Source organism: Panthera tigris, chromosome X, assembly GCF_018350195.1.
Source record: "Panthera tigris isolate Pti1 chromosome X, P.tigris_Pti1_mat1.1, whole genome shotgun sequence".
NCBI classification, from domain to species: Eukaryota; Metazoa; Chordata; class Mammalia; order Carnivora; family Felidae; genus Panthera; species Panthera tigris.
Genome location: NC_056677.1, coordinates 35,757,377 through 35,778,437, shown reverse-complemented (window position 1 = coordinate 35,778,437; position 21,061 = coordinate 35,757,377). Strand labels below are relative to the sequence as shown.

The 21,061-nt window shown below is 41.8% G+C and overlaps 1 protein-coding gene across 3 annotated transcripts in view; it reads right to left on the bottom strand.

The window, feature by feature from the left end:
- The window catches only part of USP9X (ubiquitin specific peptidase 9 X-linked), a 154,308-nt gene that overhangs the window by 115,423 nt on the left and 17,824 nt on the right, over window positions 1–21,061 (bottom strand). For 2 of the 3 annotated variants that reach the window (XM_042974465.1, XM_042974467.1), the window contains exon 1: window positions 14,019–14,794. The exons of the other annotated variant lie outside the window; for it this stretch is intronic. The gene's annotated coding sequence lies outside the window, so the exon portion shown is untranslated. Of the gene's footprint in view, window positions 1–14,018; window positions 14,795–21,061 lie in introns of those variants that run through there. 3 annotated transcript variants of the gene reach the window in all.

The following is a 21,061-nucleotide window of genomic DNA, read 5'->3' as shown; positions in this document are numbered from 1 at the left end:
ACAGCTATCCTACCACCATCACATGCCACATGGGAGCCTCAGCCCTCCTACTTGAATTACTACATCACTGTGTAGACATGGTGTGCTAGGACATCATTTGTCCTTTGCACCAACTGGAATATACAGAAATATTGAAGATGAAATTCCGTCTGGGATTTGCTTCTATATATATGATTTTTTTTTTTTTGAGAGAGATCTAGAGCATGAGCAGGGAGGAGCAGAGAGAGGGAGACACAGAATCCGAAGGAGGCTCCAGGTTCTGAGCTGTCAGCACAGAGCCCAATGTGTGGCTCGAATTCACAAACCACAAGATCATGACCTGAGCAGGAGTCAGACCATTGACTGAGCTACCCAGGGGCCCCAGGATTTGCTTCTAAATATAGAAGGTATATAAAAAAAGAACAGCCCCCAAAATAAAGCTAGTTAATGGGAGTTTATTCACATTTTTGTATGTTTGATCTTTCCTTAGAAAAAGTTTGGATGGAGGATGGGTTAAATAGGTGATGGGGATTAAGGAGTACACCTGTGATGAGCACCAGGTGTTATATGGAAGTGTTGATTCACTATATTGTACACCTGAAACTAGTATTACACCACATGTTAACTGGAATTTAAATAAAAACTTTTTTTAAAAGCTTGGAAAAGAGAGAAGTTAGTTCTCCAAAGGCAGAGGATATCTACAAAATCTTCTCAGAACATATGAGCTGCATCTTAAAGAGTAACCATAAGTAGCAAGTCAAATGTGAGTTCATGACCTGAGCCAAAGATGGATGCTCAAAAGACTGAGCCACCCAGGCATCACCCCCTTTTTACTTTTGACTCCCTTCATCCATGTCTTCCCCCACGCCCACCCACCTCTGGCAGCCACCAATCTATTCTCTGTATCTGAGCTTGGTTTTTGTTTTTTGATTCCACATATAAGAGATCATATGGTGTTTGTCTTTGGCTGATTTCACTTATCATAATGCCCTCAAGGTCCATTCACACGGTCACAAATGGCAAGATTTCATTCTTTCCTATGGCTGAAATAACAACCCATTGTATATACACACACAATGGAATATATGTACACAATTTCTTTATCCACTGCACTGATGGATACTTAGATTCTTTCTGTATTTTGGCTACTGTAAACAGTGCTGCTGCAACAAACATGCAAGTACATAAATCTATTCAAGTTAGCGTTTTCATTTTCTTCAGATTCCCAGTAGTGGAGTTATTGGATAAGATGGTAGTTCTATTTTTTAATTTTTTTGAGGAACCTCCATACGGTTTTCCATAGTGGCTGCATCGATTTACTTTTCCACCAACAGTGCACAAAGGTTCCCTTTTCTCCACATCTTTACCAACCCTTATTTCTTACCTTCTTGGTTTATTTCTAAAGGCCATATTTTAGTCTGAAGTATTGAATCTTTCAAGAGCGAAGATCTTTCCAGACATACTCTAAAGCCAAACATAGTTTTAACAATAAGGTTTAACTTCCTTATCACTAATAACTTCATTAAAAAATATCTCATATTTTCAACAATTCACTCAACTGATATTTTTTTTCAGCTAGTGATTGTGAGCCACTAGAGACTTCAAGCTGTCTACTAGCCAAACTTCAAATCTTACAGGCAGCAAGAATTAAATAGCCAAAATACCCGTAAGCATATGAAAAGGTTCTAACCATCATTAGACACACGCAAATGAATATTTAGGCTACAATTAGATATTCCTAAGTCTCCACTAAACTGGCTAAAACTAAAAGGACTGACAATACTAAGTGTTGTTAAGGAAGAGCAGTATGAACTACATCGGTGGGATTCTAAACTGGTGCAACCAACTACTTGGGAAATCTGTTTGGCAGTATCTATTAAAACTAAACAGATACATATCCTATAACCCAGCAATTCCATTTCTGGGTATGTATCAAAAGACGCGTACTAAAATGATCATGGCACATTCTTTATAGTTACTGGAAACACCACAGACAGTCCAAATGTCCACAAACAGTACAATGAATACATCAATCATGGTGTATTTCATACAGTAACTACCCAGTAACAAAAAGAAGAAATTCTTATGTCAAAAGAAGCCAGACACAAGAGTTTATATTGTGTGATTCCAATTATGTGAAGCACAAAAAACATGCATAATTCACTGAAAGATAGAAGGAGTACTGGGGTTTCTTTTGGGGGAGCAGGAAGGTGCAAGAGAGCAGGAAGGTGCATTCCTTCTGGAATGCTGGAAAGGATACACTGATCTGAATAGTAGTTACACAGATGTGTACGTTGCTATACACAAGATCTGTGGACTTGACTGTATCTAAGTTATATCTCAATTAAAAAAAATAAAAATTTATAGTAGGCAAGCCACTCAAAAGATCGTGTCAAACCTCCTTTGGTTGTCTAAGACACTGGTTCTCAAATGTGGTCCACTGAGACCCTTTCAGGAGACCCAAGAGATCAAAACTGTTTTCACAATAAGATGACACTATATGCTATCATCACGGTCATTCTCTCTCCAGTATACAGTGCAGTGCTTCCAAAGGCTACAATGACGTATTCTAGCACCAGAGATTGAAGGCAGAAGCAGACAGAGAAGCCAGCTTTCTTCTACTAAGCCAAATGAAAGATCTGCAAAAATGTAGAATACCATACTGCTCACTAGTAATTTTTGTTTTCTTGGAAAAGCTATTTTTCATAAAAGTATTCTTTACATTAAGATGCAAGGAGTTTTATTTCTAAATGTGTACACAAATTTAAATTTTTTTTCCATTTTAATTTCCAACATAATAAACTTCAATGGATATAAGCCCATGTAAACAAAAGTTCTTTGACATCCTCCACAATCATAAAGGGGTCCTGAGACCATTAAGTTTGAGAATGGCTGGCCTAAATGATATACAATGAAAATAAGCTTCTTTTGCTACTTCTCTTGTAGTGACGAAAAATAAGGTACATTTTCTCTGAAACCATCTGCGCCAGACAAATCACAGCTACTATATTTATCTGCATACTTTCATCCTCGATTCAGAAAAAACAACTTCCCCTGAATATTATTTTCCCTAGCTAGCTACATCAGTTTTTAACAGCAGTTTGTCCTTAAAGCTTAAGCTAGACTTCAGATGAAAACTTAACCAAACTTTAAGCTGCTCTGCCAGCAAAGAAATTATATCCTGGCTACCAACTCTGTGGTCCCTAAATTCATACTACAAGCTGTTGGCCAAGCACAATTAGCCCATACGAATCTAAATAAAATAAAGCCCTCCAGAAAAACCCAGACACAAAGACACACAAAGGAAAAACAAGTTAGAGGAAACACTCAAATTATTTTATTACCCTTCCCTTTACTTGTCAATACAAATTCAACAACTCCTAAATCTATTAACCCTTTTTTACCTTTCCTATGCTCCTGTACTTAAAAATTTTTCTTCTCTGGAATCCAGTTTCTTCCACATCTCTAGAGATAAAGATAAAATTTATTAACTCAAAAAAAAAAAAAAAAAAAAAAAGGTAGCTAAAGTCATCTCTTGTCCAACACCACGGTTTTACAGATAATAGTAGTGAGGTCCCAAGAATTAAGTGTTAACACAAAGAAAGCACGGTAAGTGAAACTAAAACAGTCCTCTTCCACTGACTACACCTTTTTCACTTCAAATATGAGTGCTGTTTTGAAACAAAATACCTCCCAACTAGGAGCCAATGGAATGAATAGGATTGTTTAAACAGTAAGATTATTAATCTACTTCTGTATATCAATGTAATTTAAAAGCTGTAAAATAACACCTATACAAACTATGGAAAGCCAACAGTTAACACTCTCTGGATGCCAGATTCTAGTCCCTTACATTTTAGGGGAGGGAGATGGTAAGAAAGGCATGTACTTTGACAATCCACTGTTTAAGTAATACAGCCACACTGGGAAAATAAAAATACAGTCATCCTATAACCCAGATTCCTCTCTGACCTTTTGATAGAACAGACAGAAGCTCTCAAGTGGAGAGATGAAACTGGAGACGGAGGAAGAGCTGAAGAAATGAGACAATAAAGGTGCTTTGCTTTCCAGCTCAGCCTTCTCTTCAGTGACAGAGCCAAAGTCAAATTAGCAGCAACTCCCTCTTACGAGGGAGTCCCAGGTGGCACACTTCCTTTACTCCATTCTCTAAACCATTCTCTTATCATCCACAGTGTTAAAAATACTGTCTCAACTCCTCCTGGCTCCCCAACTCTCCTCTGACATGGCTGCCTGATGCCATCAGTATTATCTTTCAAAACCCCAAATCTAATCATCTCTCACTTAATTTCAGGGTCCACCTCATTACTCTAAAAACGTTAGTGCCCTAATGTGGCACTCAAGGTTGGCCCTCGTGATCTAGCCTCACCTCCCACAATCCCTTCTCTCCCAATTATCTCCAACACTCCTACATTCTACTACTAACTTTTCTCTAAAACACTATACTTTCACTTCCATGCCTAGGTTTCAAGTAGTGGTCCTCCAATTTTGTCCCCAGGACAGAGTTGGCAACCAGGGGGGTGGTGGAACAGGTACTACTGGAATCTTGTAGGTAGAGGCAGGGAGGAATAGGATGCTACCTCACACAACAAAGAATCATCTGGCTCAAACTGTCAATCGTGTTAAGGTTAAAAATCCTGATCTCAAGTTGCTCCCTCTGCCCAGAAGTCCCTGTTCTAATTCACAGGACTAACAAAACTACACTTGATTGAGCAAACCTCACTCAATCTCAAACTACAACGATTTCCATATGTAACGCAGCACTTATCACACGTAATTAATTGTCTGATCTACTTGACAATAGAACTTAGAAGGTAATAATCATCTTTGTATCCCTTGTGCCAGAATGGTATTAAGTGAACGAATTCAATTCAAATGTTGTAAGATCGCAATCACCCAATCCAAAGCCTTCACCTTACAATTTCATGTTGGAGGCTAAGTAACTTGCTCACTAGTTGATAGAGTAATTACAACTGCAACGTAAGCCTTTTGACCGAGATTAGGGCTCTTTACTACCCACTATACTACTCTCTCAATCAGGCTGAGGGAGGTTCTGAACACCTACAAAAGACAAAGCCCCAGGAACTTCTCAGAGCCACCTTCCAGGGCCTGTATCTGAAGATTCACAAAAAGTAGTAGAGTAAGTTAAAGCCAAAAGAAAAGCATTGGAAAAATGCTACCAGAATTCAGAGAAAGTAAAGACCACTTTCCGACTAAAAAAAAAAATACTTCATGTATACAGCATGTGAGTTAGACATTGGAGGCTAGCCATAAAGGGAGAGGTCAGGCTCTAAGAAGTAAAGCAATGGAAATAGAAAAGGCTGGAGCACCCACATCACGTATGGATTGTTTGATTAGGTGGGAGAACAACAAATCAACTTGGAAAAGCAGACTGGAACTATGTCAAAATGACCTCTTTTGGGTAGAACTGGCAAGGTAAATTTTAAGCAGCATTTTTCTATTTTAAGTAAGCTCTACAGTCAACATAGGGCTTGAACTCACGACCCAGAGATCAAGAGTCTCATGTTTCCACCATCTGAGCCAGCCAGGCACCCCAATTCTGAGCGGTATTTGGAGAAAAAGTGGGAAGAGATAAGGAGGTACTTGAACGTGATTCTTGTGGCTCTGTAGATGAATAGAACCCAGAGAACCTTTCCATGATTTCTCCTTTCACTGACATGATTCTTTTTCCCATGATGCACTGGGAATAACTAAGGTAATCCTTGAGTAGGAGCAATTTAAGACAGCTGACATTTATGTGGCTCAGATGATGACATCCACAATCAGACAAGGAAGGCACCTGCAGGAAGTACCATTAGGTTCCTCCTCCAACCCTCAGCCCGGACTCACAATCCCTTTCACCCCAGCTCAACAAGCTCCAAGTCAAAATCCCTCAAGAACATTGGATAATTAATACAGATCTACAAAGGACACAGTAAATAGATATATACATACTAAGTTGGAGTAAATGAGTTTTTCTGCAGTCATTTTCACAAGAGCCTACATGGTACCCTTCCTTTTCATACAGAATGCATTCCTGAAAATATGACAGAAGTCAAATATTACAAAGCTAAACAACAGATTCACATGTTCCTAGAAGTTTTTCCAACTCTGAGTGCAGGAAAGTATTATAAAATCCTTAATTATACCTCACCTTTCACATACAAGCTTTACTACACATTTGCCAAAATTTCCTGTGTCACCACTGAATGAAGTCAACCAACATAACCAATGAGCACAATCTAACCCCGTAATGTTAAAGATTTATATCCCTAATCAGTTCCCCATCAAGGATATTAAGTTTGGGACCTCGAGCTGATGCAAAGGACAGGAAACCCCTAAAAAGGATACTGAAGGATTAAATAATAGAAGTGTGAAAGAATAAGGAGTGTATAGAGCATTAGGAGAGTCAAGTAAATGAAGGGTGGAGGGGGGAGATAAAGAAAAACATGGTAGGAAATTAAGTTGGAAAGTTATATTAAAATCAATTTCATGATGAAAGTTTGGAGCAGTGTTTACAAAAGCAGTATCCAAAAAAGGAGCCGGGGAGGGAGTAGGGACATGAAACTGTCTCCTAGCCGGGATGAACAAATGGCACACACTCAAGTCCTGAGGCAGGAGTAAGTAGAGGCAGAGGGCACAAGACACAAGGATACGTGACTTAGTAAATTATGTGACCAATGAGAACGTTTGATTTAACACACATCTAAGCAACACTGTTGCTTCTAAATGATGGAATTATCAGAGGTGGGGTTTGTGTTTTGCTTTTTATTCCCTCATGCTCCCCGAACTTTTTAACAGAATACATTAATTTCATAATCAGGTGAAAAATTATAAAGTAACATCTTTAGAAAGTTTTCCATCAAATAACAAACTGGTTTAAAATATTTAAAAGGAAGCTTTGGTGATATGAAAAATTCACTTATACAAAACAATATCCCCTAAGACATCAAATTAATGAAGTATTTTGTAATGCCTCCTCTTCCAATTTAGCTTTCCTTTAACGAACAAACATCACTGCCCTGCTTTCAAAGTGGTATAGACCTTTGGGGCACCTGGGTGGCTCAGTCGGTTAAGCGTCCGACTTCAGCTCAGGTCATGATCTCACAGTTCGTGAGTTCGAGCCCCGCGTCGGGCTCTGTGCCGACAACTCAGAGCCTGGAGCCTGCTTCACATTCTGTGTCTCCCTCTCTCTCTGCCCCTTCCCTGCTCATGCTGTCTCTCTCGGTCTCAAAAATAAATAAACATTAAAAAAAAAAAAAAAAGAAAAAGTGGTATAGACCCTAGCTCTTAATGGTTTGTAGAAATTGACTTTTAAACTCATTCAAACTGGTATATATGACAGAAACAATTGCCTTGCTCACCTTGTATCCCTGTCATCTGGTACAACACCTACCACATAACAGACATTTAACGTATTAATTGCAGGATTTAAGACATTTAACATATCAATTGCAGAATTTAAAACAAAGCACAAAAAAGATTCAAGAAAAATTAGACACAATGATAAGCCTGAAAAAAGCTAAGATATGCTAGAAGTATCTCCAAACCAGTAATTTTCCAAGGGTGTTTCCATACTTGGGAACTTGTTAGAAATGTATACTCTTGAACCCCATTCCATACTTATAAATCAAACTCTGGGGGCTGGACTTTAGAATCTTGCTCTAAACCAGGGCTGGGAAACTACGTTCACAGACCAAATCCAGTGCTGAGAATGGATTTTACACAGAAACATGTACCATCAATTTGATGACAGGGAACACTAACTTTTTAATCCCCAATTAGGCAAAATACTGTACTTATTAGCCCCTCCCCATTCTATTCTTATTAGGCCTGAATTACAAATGATTGCACCAATTATCAGATTTTGAATTTCATCAACAGAGAATTGACCTAATATCCTCAATTTTGTCTCTTAGCATGCAAAACCTAAATATTTCTGATATGGCTTTTTACAGAAAAGTTTGCTGATCTCACACTTAAATTTGGGAGGTGTTATCAAGGAGACCAACCAAATCTTTCCACACTACCTTGATCAGAGATGAAACACTCTATTAGGATACAAAGGGGTCTAATACCATGTAATAATTCTCATGCTTTCTGGTGTCCAAGTTAATTGAGTAGACATACTTAGAAATTCTTAGAAGTAACCAGCTGAGAGAAAAGACCGGATGAGAAATGTAACCAACAACCTAAACTCTGAATAAACACCAAAGTCAGTACGGAGGAAATGGGTATGAATAGGGTAGGAAAGGGAGTCTTCTCCCACTCCTTTTTTTTCTTCCTAAATTTTCTTCTCTTCCCACTTCATAGGCTCTATAACCAAGGATGGGATCCAAGACTACCAGCTCAAAATCATCCCAAGGAAAACAATTCCTCTGATAATGGTTGCCCAATCAATTTGGGTCTTAAGTGTTCAAAACTTTTATAATTGATCACTTACAGAAGGATAAACGGAAAGGAGCCATAACATGACGACCCATCAATTTTGTATGTAGTTTCAGATAATGGGAGTCAAATATATTCCTCCAGATTTTGCCATTTGGGCAATTATCATAAACAAGATTATTCTACATGCTCCGTAATACAAAAAGGTAAAGGACAGAATTACTGAACTTATTTATTATCCACTACCAGAGAGAATTTAAGTGTGGATTTTAGGACAGTGACTACAAAGGTAATGGTAACCCAAGAATAATTACTGTGTCTTGTTAGATACGGAAATAGCTTCATGCAGGAGGCAGTCTACACACACTATCTTAGTCAAGTTACTTCAGCAGCTTTTTGAGCCATGTTCTTCATTTGAAAAACAAGGAGTCTGAGTAGATCTAAGACTCCTTCCAGGACTGCTCATCATGAAACAATTATCAGGTCAAAGTAAGGGACTCCAAGCAATAAAGAGAATTAAAAAAAAAAAAAAAAGAAAGAAAGAAAAAAAGAAAGAAATCATACCAGAATATAATATGGTTAACTGACTGTTCATACAACAAATAATTATACATCTATGTGCCAGGCACTTTCTAGGTGCTAGAGATAGATCAGTGACTTAGGGTCTGGAGTCTGATATCAAATGAAAGCCACTAACCTAAAAGAATTTTGGAGGACAAAAATCAAGCAAAGCATCTGAATAAGTAAAACAAAAAGAAAAGCACACCAACGGTGTAGAGGTAACTGACAGAGCATCAATACAGAAAAGGAATGGCAAGAGGAATGGCTGACACCAGAGTATGTAATTCCTGGCCAAAAAGTAAAAGCGTTGGTCAAGTACAGCTACTCCTAAACCCAATATGCAACAATTCTAATCCATTTCTACTGTACTTGACATTCGTGCTCACCGGAGAAGACCAGAGTTCAGAATGAAATTCTATTTAACTAAAAGAAACTGAAACGTAAAATAAAATTCCGTTGGCTTATACCATAACTAGGTATATTTCTTGTAACAAAATTCAGTCTCCATGTAGGAGGCACAATAAATGACAAAATTAGAGCTTGCAAGAACTTCACAGATCAGCTAGTCCCATGCCCCTCACTTCATACAACATAAGCTACTAGAAAATCGCAATCTCTAGAAAAGTGCCTAGCACATAGTAGATGCCCAATAAATATTTGTCGAATGGATAATAAGCAAACTAACACCTTAGAACAGATATTAATAATGTTAGTACTAGATCTGGGACCGTAACTCCAAGAAGATGTTCAGTAAGACGTTACGAATTGTCTTCCGTGTGTATGTACGTATATATATAAAACTCTGGAACCCTGGTCTCTCCAAACTATTAATCTAGTGTCTGAACTTTTTGCTACTTTGTGCCTGGAATTTTGGGCAGTGTGACTGGCAAAATCAAGCTTCAGCAAGAACATTACTGCTTAGTGATAGGTCACAGAACTCAGTCTCAAATCTCCCTTTTCCCTGAAATGAAGTGCAAAGAAGCCCTTAACTGCATATTAGAATTCTCTTTTGAGTTTTTTTTAATGCCTAGTTTCCACCCCAAACTTACTCACCTACAATTTCCAAAGTGTAAGATCTAGGAAAATACATTTTGAAAAAGCTCTACATGTAATTCTGATACACAGCTGAGGTAGAAAATCATTGTTAGTGACTGGAAATAGAATCAAAAACCCATCTGCTGCCAAATACACATACAGTGTGTGTGTGTGTGTGTGTGTGTGTGTGTGTGTGTGTGTGTGTGTGTGTGTGTACTGGAGCCCACAAGACTAAAACAGGCACATTTGAAGAATAAATTTAGGGAAGATATCTAACAGTATACTTTTTCACACCTTATTCCTTAGAAATACATTAACAGTGGTCATTATATTCTACAGTAACAACTGAATGAATTCAAACTCCAATATGAATATCAGAAGTTCCACAAAGTCTTTTTTCCTTGTGACACTTTGTAGCATAGAAAATAGAGGACTACATGATCATTAACAGAAAGGTCTTTCACAGATCTCGTGCCACACACAATAAGAAAGCTCATAGATTCCACATGAGCGGGCTCTTCTTGCAGCCTCAATATAGAATTTAACACAATGGACCAAGAGAATTACAAGAAATAAACACCAAATGAAGGTGTTTATTGGTACTTCATTTATTCCATAACATTATTGACCAATACTACAAAAATGCAAGATGAAACCCTTACTTTTGAAAACTTTTTGTAAAAATTACACTGATTTTAAACTAAGCTAAATAAAACTGAGAATTTTCCAATTGAGATAATAGAAGTTCACATGATACTAAGTGTTCATTTATGAGATGATTTAAATAAATTACTGGGAGACAAATGCCTGGATTTTGCACCTTTTAGGAATGTTACAGTACGTAACATTATTTTAGTCATAAACACACCCACCAACTAAACTATCAACCAGAATATGTTGGGAGACACACGGAAGAGGAAGAACCTACTTGCTGCAGAGCTTTTAGCACCTCCCTGGCTAACCAAGTTATTTCCCAAATTGCAGCTAATTGCCATATTTTTATTAAAATTTTAATCTAAAGCTACCTGGTTCAGGAAACAAACCAAAGTTTGATTTTTTTTGTTGTTTTAACAGTGATCAGAGTCATTTCACTAATGTGGCACAGTAGTTGAAGCGTCACTGGTTTACAGAGCTCAGTCCCTCATCTATATGATACAAACAACACTACCTACATAAGGTAATAAATGGCAAATGTTTAACATAGTCCTGGCCGGTTATTAATGCTCAAAAAATTACAATTATGCTGATAACTGAAAGCATTTGACAAAATAATTCATTTTATTTATCTGCTTGAAAGTTCAATGAGAACATATTAACAGCATTAACGGTGATGTTCAACCCTGACCTCATGAAAATCACCCACAGTGGTTTTAAAGTAAGCCTTTGCCCAGGACCCGTATCAGACCTAATCGGTCTTAGGGAGTGAAACCCAGGCATCAGTATTTTTTTTCCCTAAGCGATTCCAACGTGCAGTCAGGGCGGAGGGCAACGTATCAACCCTTTCCCAGACACTAATGTTAGACCCTATAAGACAAGAACTTAGTAACAAATAGGACAGCACAGCTACAATAACAAAAGAAAAAGCGAAAATCCTTTTTTCCAATTTTTAGAAAAAAAACTCCAAGATTCAGAAAACATACTAGCAAGAAGCGAAATATAACGCAGACTATCATGAAACTATCACGTTATTTCAGAATTCAAAAAAGAAAACAAAAAACAACCCAACTAGCTCAAGAACCACAGAATAAGATCCCTCCCCTAACTGCCCAGAAGACTTACAAGAGGACTGATCCTTTAACACCTCCCTCCATATATTTCAAACGATTTTCTTTAACCTAATTTAAACAAAGATTAGTTTCAATATTAAAATTCTAAAACTAAAATATAAAAACTTCACTAAAGGTGAATTTACCAAATAAATAAGCTGAACGTATGTGTCTAACTAATCAAGAACTTGACTAGCAGAATCACGACGAACATTTTCAAAAACTGTAAGGAACGTTATTAATACCACGTCAAAAAAAAAAAAAATTATCTTTGAAGAGACAGCCACGAAATCCCTCATCTTCTTGAGGCCAGAAAATTTATTTCAAGATCCTGGAAGAAAAAAAGATCCAAAGTAAATCCTACTTCAGCATTCCATTGATTTAACAAGAGAACCATGGAACACCAAAAAGAGATTACAATAATTTGGTGAAAAGTAAAATCTGCCCGTAAAGTAACTTTCTGAAGAATTTCGATTCTCACATGTACTGTTCTTGCTGTTATTAAATACCTCCAGAAATTTTCCGTCTCAGAAACTACCAAGGTCAGCAAACAAAAGGAAGAAATGGCGTGAGCACATTAAGATAACACGTTAAAAAATACAAGTTAAATGTCCTTGCAAAAAAACATATATAGGAAAAACGGTAGGGGGAAAAATTCGTATATTCCAAATACCTTATTTTCAAAATAGAGAAAACAAAACGTAATAAACATTTTGAGTCCACCTTTGGTGCACCAATTCCAAATACTTCTGATTTTCACTCTATGCAGACACTCTAAACAATAACGCTTAATCTTTAAGAACTTGGAAGGCATTTGCTGAAACCAAAATGGCAGCCCACTGAATCAGTAGACCAGAGAGATCTAAAGCAGAGTTTGCGGTCTCTATTTTTAAATTCAAGTGTAGGGATTAAGAAAGCCAAGCTAGTCGTGGTTAACGAGTCCTTACCATATAAATCGCTAAGAGTAGATCATGAGCAGCAAGAGGGAGTTAAGTACCTGCTGAAAGTTTCCTAATCAATAAATACACCCCAGATTCTTCGTCAGAAATGAAGGTATACAATCGTTATGTGGACTTTGGAGGCTCAGGGGATTCCCGGTGAAAGACTGTTAGAAATATTTCCCTCCGCCCAAAATAAGGCACGAATATTTACAGCTACAACCCGCTCAGTTAAATTCAAAGACAGTCCGAATAAATTACTCACACCTGTAAACTGCCCGCTGGAAAATCCAATTAACGTTGTAACTAGGGAACTTTCAAAAAATACTCTCAGTTTAAGAAGGTTCTATTGGAAATCCTAAAAAAATTCCCGTGTAAGTTCCAGTCGCCACAGAAGTCCCTACAAAGATTACAAAACAGTGTATACACCTGCTCCGTACCTCTTAGTATTTCACAATGAATGAAAAATAAACAATGTATCAAACCCAAAGCCTCACACCACGAGAATCTGAAGGTTTCATTATTAACAAGCTCGCACATGCTAGTATTTTTGCAGAAACGGTTAAAAATAGAAAAGTGATGGGTCCAAGCTGGCTTGGAAGCGATTTTTGCATCCAAAACAGGTTTCGCGGCTTCGGCCCTCAGCGAACGAAGGGGGGGAAGGAGGTGTAGGAGGCCGATAACCCGGCTCAGGCTCCCAGGCCACAGGGCCTAGGAGAAGCTGCCGGTTATCGCGGGAGGGTGGGGGGGCGGCGGACAAGTCGTCGGGCCTGATAGCCAGGCGTAGCCGAGGCCTAGCTCTGCCGCTCCAAATCACTCCACCTCAGTAATGGCGTTTGGTGTCAAGTGGAACGAGACTGGGGAGGAGAGCGGCCGCGAGCCGACCAAGCTGCAAGCCCGGGGACGGGGGGGCGACTAGCCCCCCGCCGCCGACCCAGCCCCCCGGGCGCCGATGCGGGGGACGCACGCCGGGCCCGGAGACTCCATCCTCCCACTCGGCCCCAGACAGGACTGGAAGGGGGAGGAGGGGGAGGGACGAAGCCGTCAGCCATTTTCCCTCACAGTCCAAAACACACAGACACGCTCCCGGGACACCGGCTCGGCACGGAGCCGGGCCCTGCGCCCCCACCCGCGCAACGCGCCGTCGCCCAGCCCCGGGCGGAGGAGGGGGAGCGGGTAAGCCCCCCGGACCCGACGGCGGCCAGCCGCGGGTGGGGGGGGGGGGGAGAGGTGGTACCGTGGGCTCGCACACCCCCCTAGCCCTCCTCCCCTCACTCGGATCCAGCTGTTGGCCCCGGAAAAGCGCGTTGTCCCAGCGCGGCAGGCTACTAACCGCACGACACAGGCGTCTTGTCTTCAGAACCAGGGCAGGCGGAGGCAGCAGGCAACTGCGAGATTCACTCAGTCCTAGGACAAGGCCGACCCCGGGTGCATCCCAGGCCCGACGGTGACGGGCGACAAAGTGTCCGTTAACACCAGGGAGCTGCACAGGGGGCGCCGGAATTCGCTGCTCGCCGCGCCCGCCCTGCAGCAGCGGTAGCGGTGGCCTCGGCCGCCGCCTCCTCCTCCTCCTCCACCAGCGGCGTTGGCGGCCCTCTTCCCCCTTCTTCCCTCGGGCCGGGGCTCTCGCTCGGCTCAGACGGGGCTCCGGGCGGTGCGTTTCTCCTGCGTCACCTCCTGCTGCTCCTCCTCCTGCAGTGGCGGCTTCACCTTTCCCTGGTCGCCGCCTCTGTCCCCGCTCCGGGCCTGGTCGCTTTGCTGCGGCTTGCTCTTCGCTCCCGGCGCCGACCGGAGCACCGGGGGCTAAGGGGGCCGCCTCCCGGGAGAGAGGCGGCAGCGGCGGGCTCCCGCGAGGCCTGTGAGCTGAGCAACGCGGGGAGGGGCTCCGCACGGCAGAGGCCCGGACGGGCCGGGTGCTGTAAGGTTGCGGCTCCGGCGGCGGCGGAGACTAGCTTCCGCAGCCGCGGACGCCCGTCCTCGCCAATATGGCGGATCCGGCAAACCAAAAAAAAAAAAAAAAAGAAAAAAGAAAAAAAAGAAAAAAAAAAGAAAAAAAGAAAAAAACCGCTCGGCCAGTGGCGGCGGTTGTGGCGGCGGCGGCAGCAGCACTGGTGGCGGTGGAGGCAGCAGCGCGGCGGCGCAGACTCCCCACTAGCCCCAGCACCGCCCAAAACCGTGAGGTTCCCCGCCCCCCGTCAAGTCCCGCCCCTCACAGGACCCGCCCCTTGGCCCTCCTCCTCCATCTCCTACCTACCCCACCCCCCCACCCCCCCCCCCCCCTTGCTCAGCTGCTTCTTCTGCTCCCTTCTCCTCCACTCCGGGCCGTTGAGCCAGGGAGAGTTGCGCGTGCCACGGGGGAAGCCGGGCCAGGCGAGAGACGCTTGGAACCGGGAGAGCTAAAGTGGGGGAGGGGAACACAATGCGGTAAAGACAGTTCACGCACAACCGTTGCTTCCGGCCGGCCCCTCTAGGGTCCCACTATGACCAGGAACTATGTTCCAAACCCCTCAAGTCGAGACCGTTGTGAGGGCAGAGGTGACACGAGGACGGGGAAAAACCGGGGGAAGGGAAGCCCGGAAGGATCTGGCGCACCACGCCGGAGAAGGAGCTGGGAGACCAGGACTGGCAGAGTGTGTGGTCAGGACAGGGTTAATCGCGCAAGCCGCATCTGCGTCCCTCTGAGTTTGACTCGGGCCGCTTGTTTTTGTTCCATTGTGAACCGTGGCCCCGCCGGCGAGTGCCCGGATGATGACGTCACCAGCCTCCCCCTTTTTCCGGGATTGTGGGGGGAGGGGTAGCGGAAAGACTAGATCTTGAGACCACGCGCTGGGCGGTCGCACCCGCGATGCGTGGGGGTCCCGGGGGGCGCAGCTGACCCGCGTCACTTGGCTCGCGAGCCAGCCAGACCCACTGGGCGGGTTCCTTGGGGGTGGCAGCGGTGCAAGGTCTCCAAGGCCTGGCCACCTGCTCCGCCCCGATAGTGGGAAGGTGTGGCTATCTCCTGCGGGGTGGGGGGGTGGGGAGAATAAGAGGAGGAGGGCCTTCTCCCCACTCTATGAAACAGGTGCTCTGAGAAACTCGTTCACATGATCCTGCAGCATCAGTAGCTGAAAGCACTTGGGCTCCCTCACAGCCTATGACCGACCACCCTTTAGCCTAAGAGCCCTTAGAACAGCAAAGAAAAAATGATTAAGTGCCACGGAAGGCATAGCGACTAAGCAGTACTAAATGTAGCAAGATTATTCTCTTTTGCCCAATCATCACCACAATTCAGAGTTAAAACCCGGAAGGGGTTTAAGAACCCATGACCCACTATGTAGGTCATGGACGACTTTCTACATGTTTATATTCCAAAGCGAAGGTTATCAGGCTAATCTCAAATAAATGGGATGCTTGCAACAATTCTATACAGTCCACCTTGGATGCCCAAATGAAGAGAAAAGAAATGTGGTTCCTAATCTACCACAGATTTCCTTTTGACTTAAAAATGCTTCTGGGCACTAAATGCAAAATTGTACCAAAACAAGATTATTATATTTTGTATGAAACAGATTTAGTTATGCTATAATTATGTCAATTTGTAATAGAGTTGTTAAAATGGAATCAAACTAATTTGGGATGACAGCACACTACTAGGGTCTTAAATTTTAAAATCCTTTCTCTATACACTACTAGACTATGTTTTCACCACAAAAATTATCTAATGAGGTGTCCAAAAAATAATTCATAGCCCTAATAATTCATAGCACATTTTACACTGTAGGTTTGCTACATACACGATTTTACTTAATCCTTATAACTCTCTGAGGTAGTCCAAACATATACTGCTATCACTAACTTTAGATAAAGAAACAGAAAGGATAAAGCAATTTGCCCAGGATCACCAGTCAGGATTGGAAAGTGCTTTTAACCCTATCAAAACTGCACCTTTAAAAAAATATCCACTTTCACCAATTCTATTCAACATTGTACTTGTGGTTTGAAACCACAGCAAGAAAAAGAACTAGAAGACACCTAGGTAAGAAAGGAGCAATTAAACCATCTCTATCCTCTATTTGCAGATGACATGATCTTATATATAGAAACTCCTGGGAAGTCCACTAGAAAAAACTGTTAGAGCTAATAAATGAGTTTAGCAAAGTTGCAGGATATAAGATCAATAAAAAGCCAATTGTATTTTTATATACTAGCAATAATCTAAAAACGAAATTAAGGGGCTCCTGGGTGGCTCAGTCAGTTAAGCGTCTGTTTTCAGCTCAGGTCGTGATCTCACAGTTCGTGGGTTCAAGCCCCGCGTGGGGATCTGTGCTGACAGCTCAGAACCTGGACCCTGCTTCGGATTCTGTGTCTCCCCCTCTCTCTGCCCCTCCCCAACTCACACTGGGTCTCTCTCTCTCAAAAATAAACATTAAAATATTTTTAAATAATAAAAAATAAAATTAAGAAAAAATTCCATTACATCATTACATCAAAAAGAGTAAAATACTAATGAATGAATTTAACAAAGTGCAAGACTTGTACAATGAAAACTACAAATCATTAAAAGAAATTAAAGATGACCAAAATAAATGGAAAAACAGCCCACGTTCAAGGGTTAGAACACTTAATTTTGTTAAGATAGCAATACCCCCAAGTTGATCTTCAGAGCCAACCCAATCCCTATCAAAATCCCAGCAGACGTCTTTGCAATAAGCCATGAAAAGATGTTCAACATCACTAGTCTAGAGGGAAATGCAAATCAAAACCACAATGAGATACCACTTCAAACCCACTGGGATGGCTTTAATAAAAAAAAAGTGGAAAATAAAAAGTGTTGGCAAGGATGTGAAGAAATCGGAACACTTGTGCACTGCTGGTGGGAATGAAAAATGGGGCAGCTGCTGTAGAGAACAGTGTTTGGCTGTTCCCCAAAACCTAAACATAAAATCACCATATGAACCAGCAATTCCACTCCTAAGCATATACCCACAAGAACTGAAAGCAGGGACTCAGACACATTTTCATCCTTGTTCATGGCTGCACTGTTCACAATAGCCAAAATGGAGAAACAATCCAAACGTCCACCAATAGATGAGTGAAAAAAATAAGCTGTGGTATATACAATGAAATACTATTCAGACTTTAAAAGGAATGAAATTCCAATACATGCTACAACATGAATGGACCTTGAAAACATGCTAAGTGAAAGCAACCAGACACAAAAGGTCACATATTGTAGGATTCCACTTAATAAGGCACCTATAACAGAAAAATTCATAGACTGCAAGCAGAACAGAGGTTACCAGGGGCTGGAGGAGGAGGGAAGGGGAACTGTTTAATGGGTAAGGTGTGTTTCTGTTTGGGATGATGAAAAAGTCTGGAAGTGAAAGCTGTTGATGGCTGTACAATGTTGTGAATCTACTCAAAGCCAATAAAAGGTACACTTAAAAAACGGTTAAAATGGGGGTGCCTGGATGGCTCAGTCGCTTAAGACATTGGCTGAGGTCATGATCTTGTAGTTCGTGAGTTCGAGCCCCACATCAGGCTCTTTGCTGTCAGTGTGGAGCCTGCTTCAGGCTTTCTGTCTCCCTCTCTCTGCCCCTCCTGTGCTCTCTTTCAAAAATAAACATTAACAAAATTTTTTTTAAATGGTTAAAATGATTTATTTTATGTAATATATATATATATTTTACCACAATCTTTCAAAAGTGGGAAAAAATTCAATTTCATGTGGTTTAGCCTATAAATTACACTCCCACCAGCTGTTCTAGGGGGACTTAGTCTATCAAGTCTATCAACTCACCAGCAACTCACTCTTTCCTATGCTCTGTGAAGCTACCATGTGCACCTTGGCTCCCAGGAGGTGTGTGGCATGCAGGACTGCCCACTTTTGACACCTCTGACATCCACTCAGTTAATGGGATAGGCAATGAACAATTCCAAGTTAAAAGAATAGGTTCAATGCCAAAGTGCAAGCTCCTTAATGTCCATATAGTCCAGGCATTCTTTCTTATTTCCTTTGTTTTGTTTTTAATATTTTTTTTAAATTTTATTTTAGAGAGAGAGCATGAGCAGGGGATGGGGCCGGGGGGGGGGGGGGAGAAGGAGAGAGAGAGAGAGAGAGAGAGAGAGAGAGAGAGAGAGAGAGAGAGAGAGGATCCCAAGCAGGCTCCATGCTCAACGCAGAGCCTGACCCAGGGCTCAATCCCACAACCCTGGGATCATGACCTGAAGATCATAACCTGAACCGAAACCCAGAAGCAGGGTTCGACCAACTGAGTTACCCAGGCGCCCCTTGTTTCTCTTTTCTAACACCTGCCCTTTACCTTTAAAACTGTAATTTTTTACTTCCTGGTTCTGTCTTGGTAGGGCAAAGCCTTATTATATTACATTTCCTCATAAAATTTCCCATTGCACTCTTATTTGTCCAACCAGAAATGCTTAATAAGTATACTCATTGTTTACTAGGACACTTATCTTCAGGAACAGACACAACGTGAAATAAGTCAGACAAAGACAAATATCATAGGATTTCACTTATACGTGGAATCTAAAATCCAAAACAAAACAGAAACAGACCCATAAATGTGGAGAACAAACTGGTGATTGCCACAGGAGAGGGGGCTGAGGGTAGGCAAAAAGGGGGGCAGGGGAGTGAAAGGAACTGGCTTCCAGTTATGGAATGAAAAAATTACAGGGATGAAAGGTACAGCACAGGGAATATAGTCAAGGTACAGTAACAGTGTTGTACACTGATAGATTGTATCTACATTTGTGATGAGCATAGCAAAATGTAGAGTTGTGGAACACCATGTTATACACCTGAAACTAATATAACATGTGTCAACAACACTTCAATTAAAAAGAAAAAAAAAAAAAAAAGAACAGAACTTCCTAGGTAAGTGCTTGATACTATTTAATACTTTCAGGGCTACAAATTCCAAAATTCTATAGATAAGGGAGTCGAAGTCGGACGCCCAACCGACTGAGCCACCTAGGCGCCCCGAAATAAATAAACATTAAAAAAAAATAAAAGTGGGGGGCGCCTGGGTGGCGCAGTCGGTTAAGCGTCAGACTTCAGCCAGGTCACGATCTCGCGGTCCGTGAGTTCGAGCCCCGCGTCAGGCTCTGGGCTGATGGCTCGGAGCCTGGAGCCTGTTTCCAATTCTGTGTCTCCCTCTCTCTCTGCCCCTTCCCCGTTCATGCTCTGTCTCTCTCTGTCCCAAAAATAAATTAAAAAAAAAAAAAAAAAAAAAGTTGAAAAAATAAATAAATAAATAAATAAATAAAAGTGGGGCACCTGGGTGGCTCAGTCGGTTAAGCGACCGACTCCTAGTTACAGCTCAGGTCATGATTTCATGGTTCATGAGTTTCAGCCTTACATCCGGCTCCATGATGCCAGTGATTCTCTCCCTCTCTCTGCCCCTCCCCTGCTTGTCAGCATGCACTCTCCCCCCACCCTCCCCGCCCCGAATAAATAAACTTTAAAAAAAAAAGTGAACCTGCAAAGTCAACCTGGTTTTCTCAACCATTTTTACAATCAAAATTGCACTGCAGTCACCCAGACCACCCATTTGGTCATTCAAACACCAACCCAAATTCTTACTACATTCTCTCTACGTGGTTGCAGCCTGGTGAAACTTCAGCTCCATTTTGCTTTCTGCCTTAGTACACCCTCTCTATTTCCTCGTGGCCAGCCTGGAAATTTTGTTTAAAAAAAAAAAAAAAGGCAAATTTTCAACCAACTCTTCCTTTTGATAGAGTTCCCTCAAAGTCCACTCTAATTTGGAAATATCATTGCTTATGTCATTATAAAGTAAACACTATATTAAGCTGCAAGGTTCTGATCACTAATTTCAACACTACAAGACTGCCCACCTCACCCCACTTCAGATGTCAAATGCAAATCCAGGATGTCACCTACGCTTCCGTCCACATGGCCTATAAATCAAAGGTTCCCGTGACACCCTCGTTAGGTTCCATTAATTGGCAAGAGCAATTCACAGAACTTGGAGAAACATTTTACTTACTAGATTACTGACTTACTATATAAAAGGACGTAACTCAAGAACAGCCAGATAGAAAAGATGCATAGGGGCAGGACAGGTGGGTAAGAGGCATGGAGAGTCCATGCCCTATCCAAGCATGCCATCCTCCCATATCTCCATTCATTCACCAGCCTGGAAGCTCTCTGAACCCTCTCACTTTCGGGTTTTTATGGAGGCTTTATTACACAGACAAGGTTGATTAACTTATTGACCATCGGTGATCTATTCAATCTCCAGTCCCTCTCTGTTCCCTGAAGATTGGAACCCCCATCTTTAGGTGCTTTCCAGAAGTCACCTCATTAACATGAACCCAGTTGTGGTGGAGAGGTGCTTGTTATGAATAACAAGA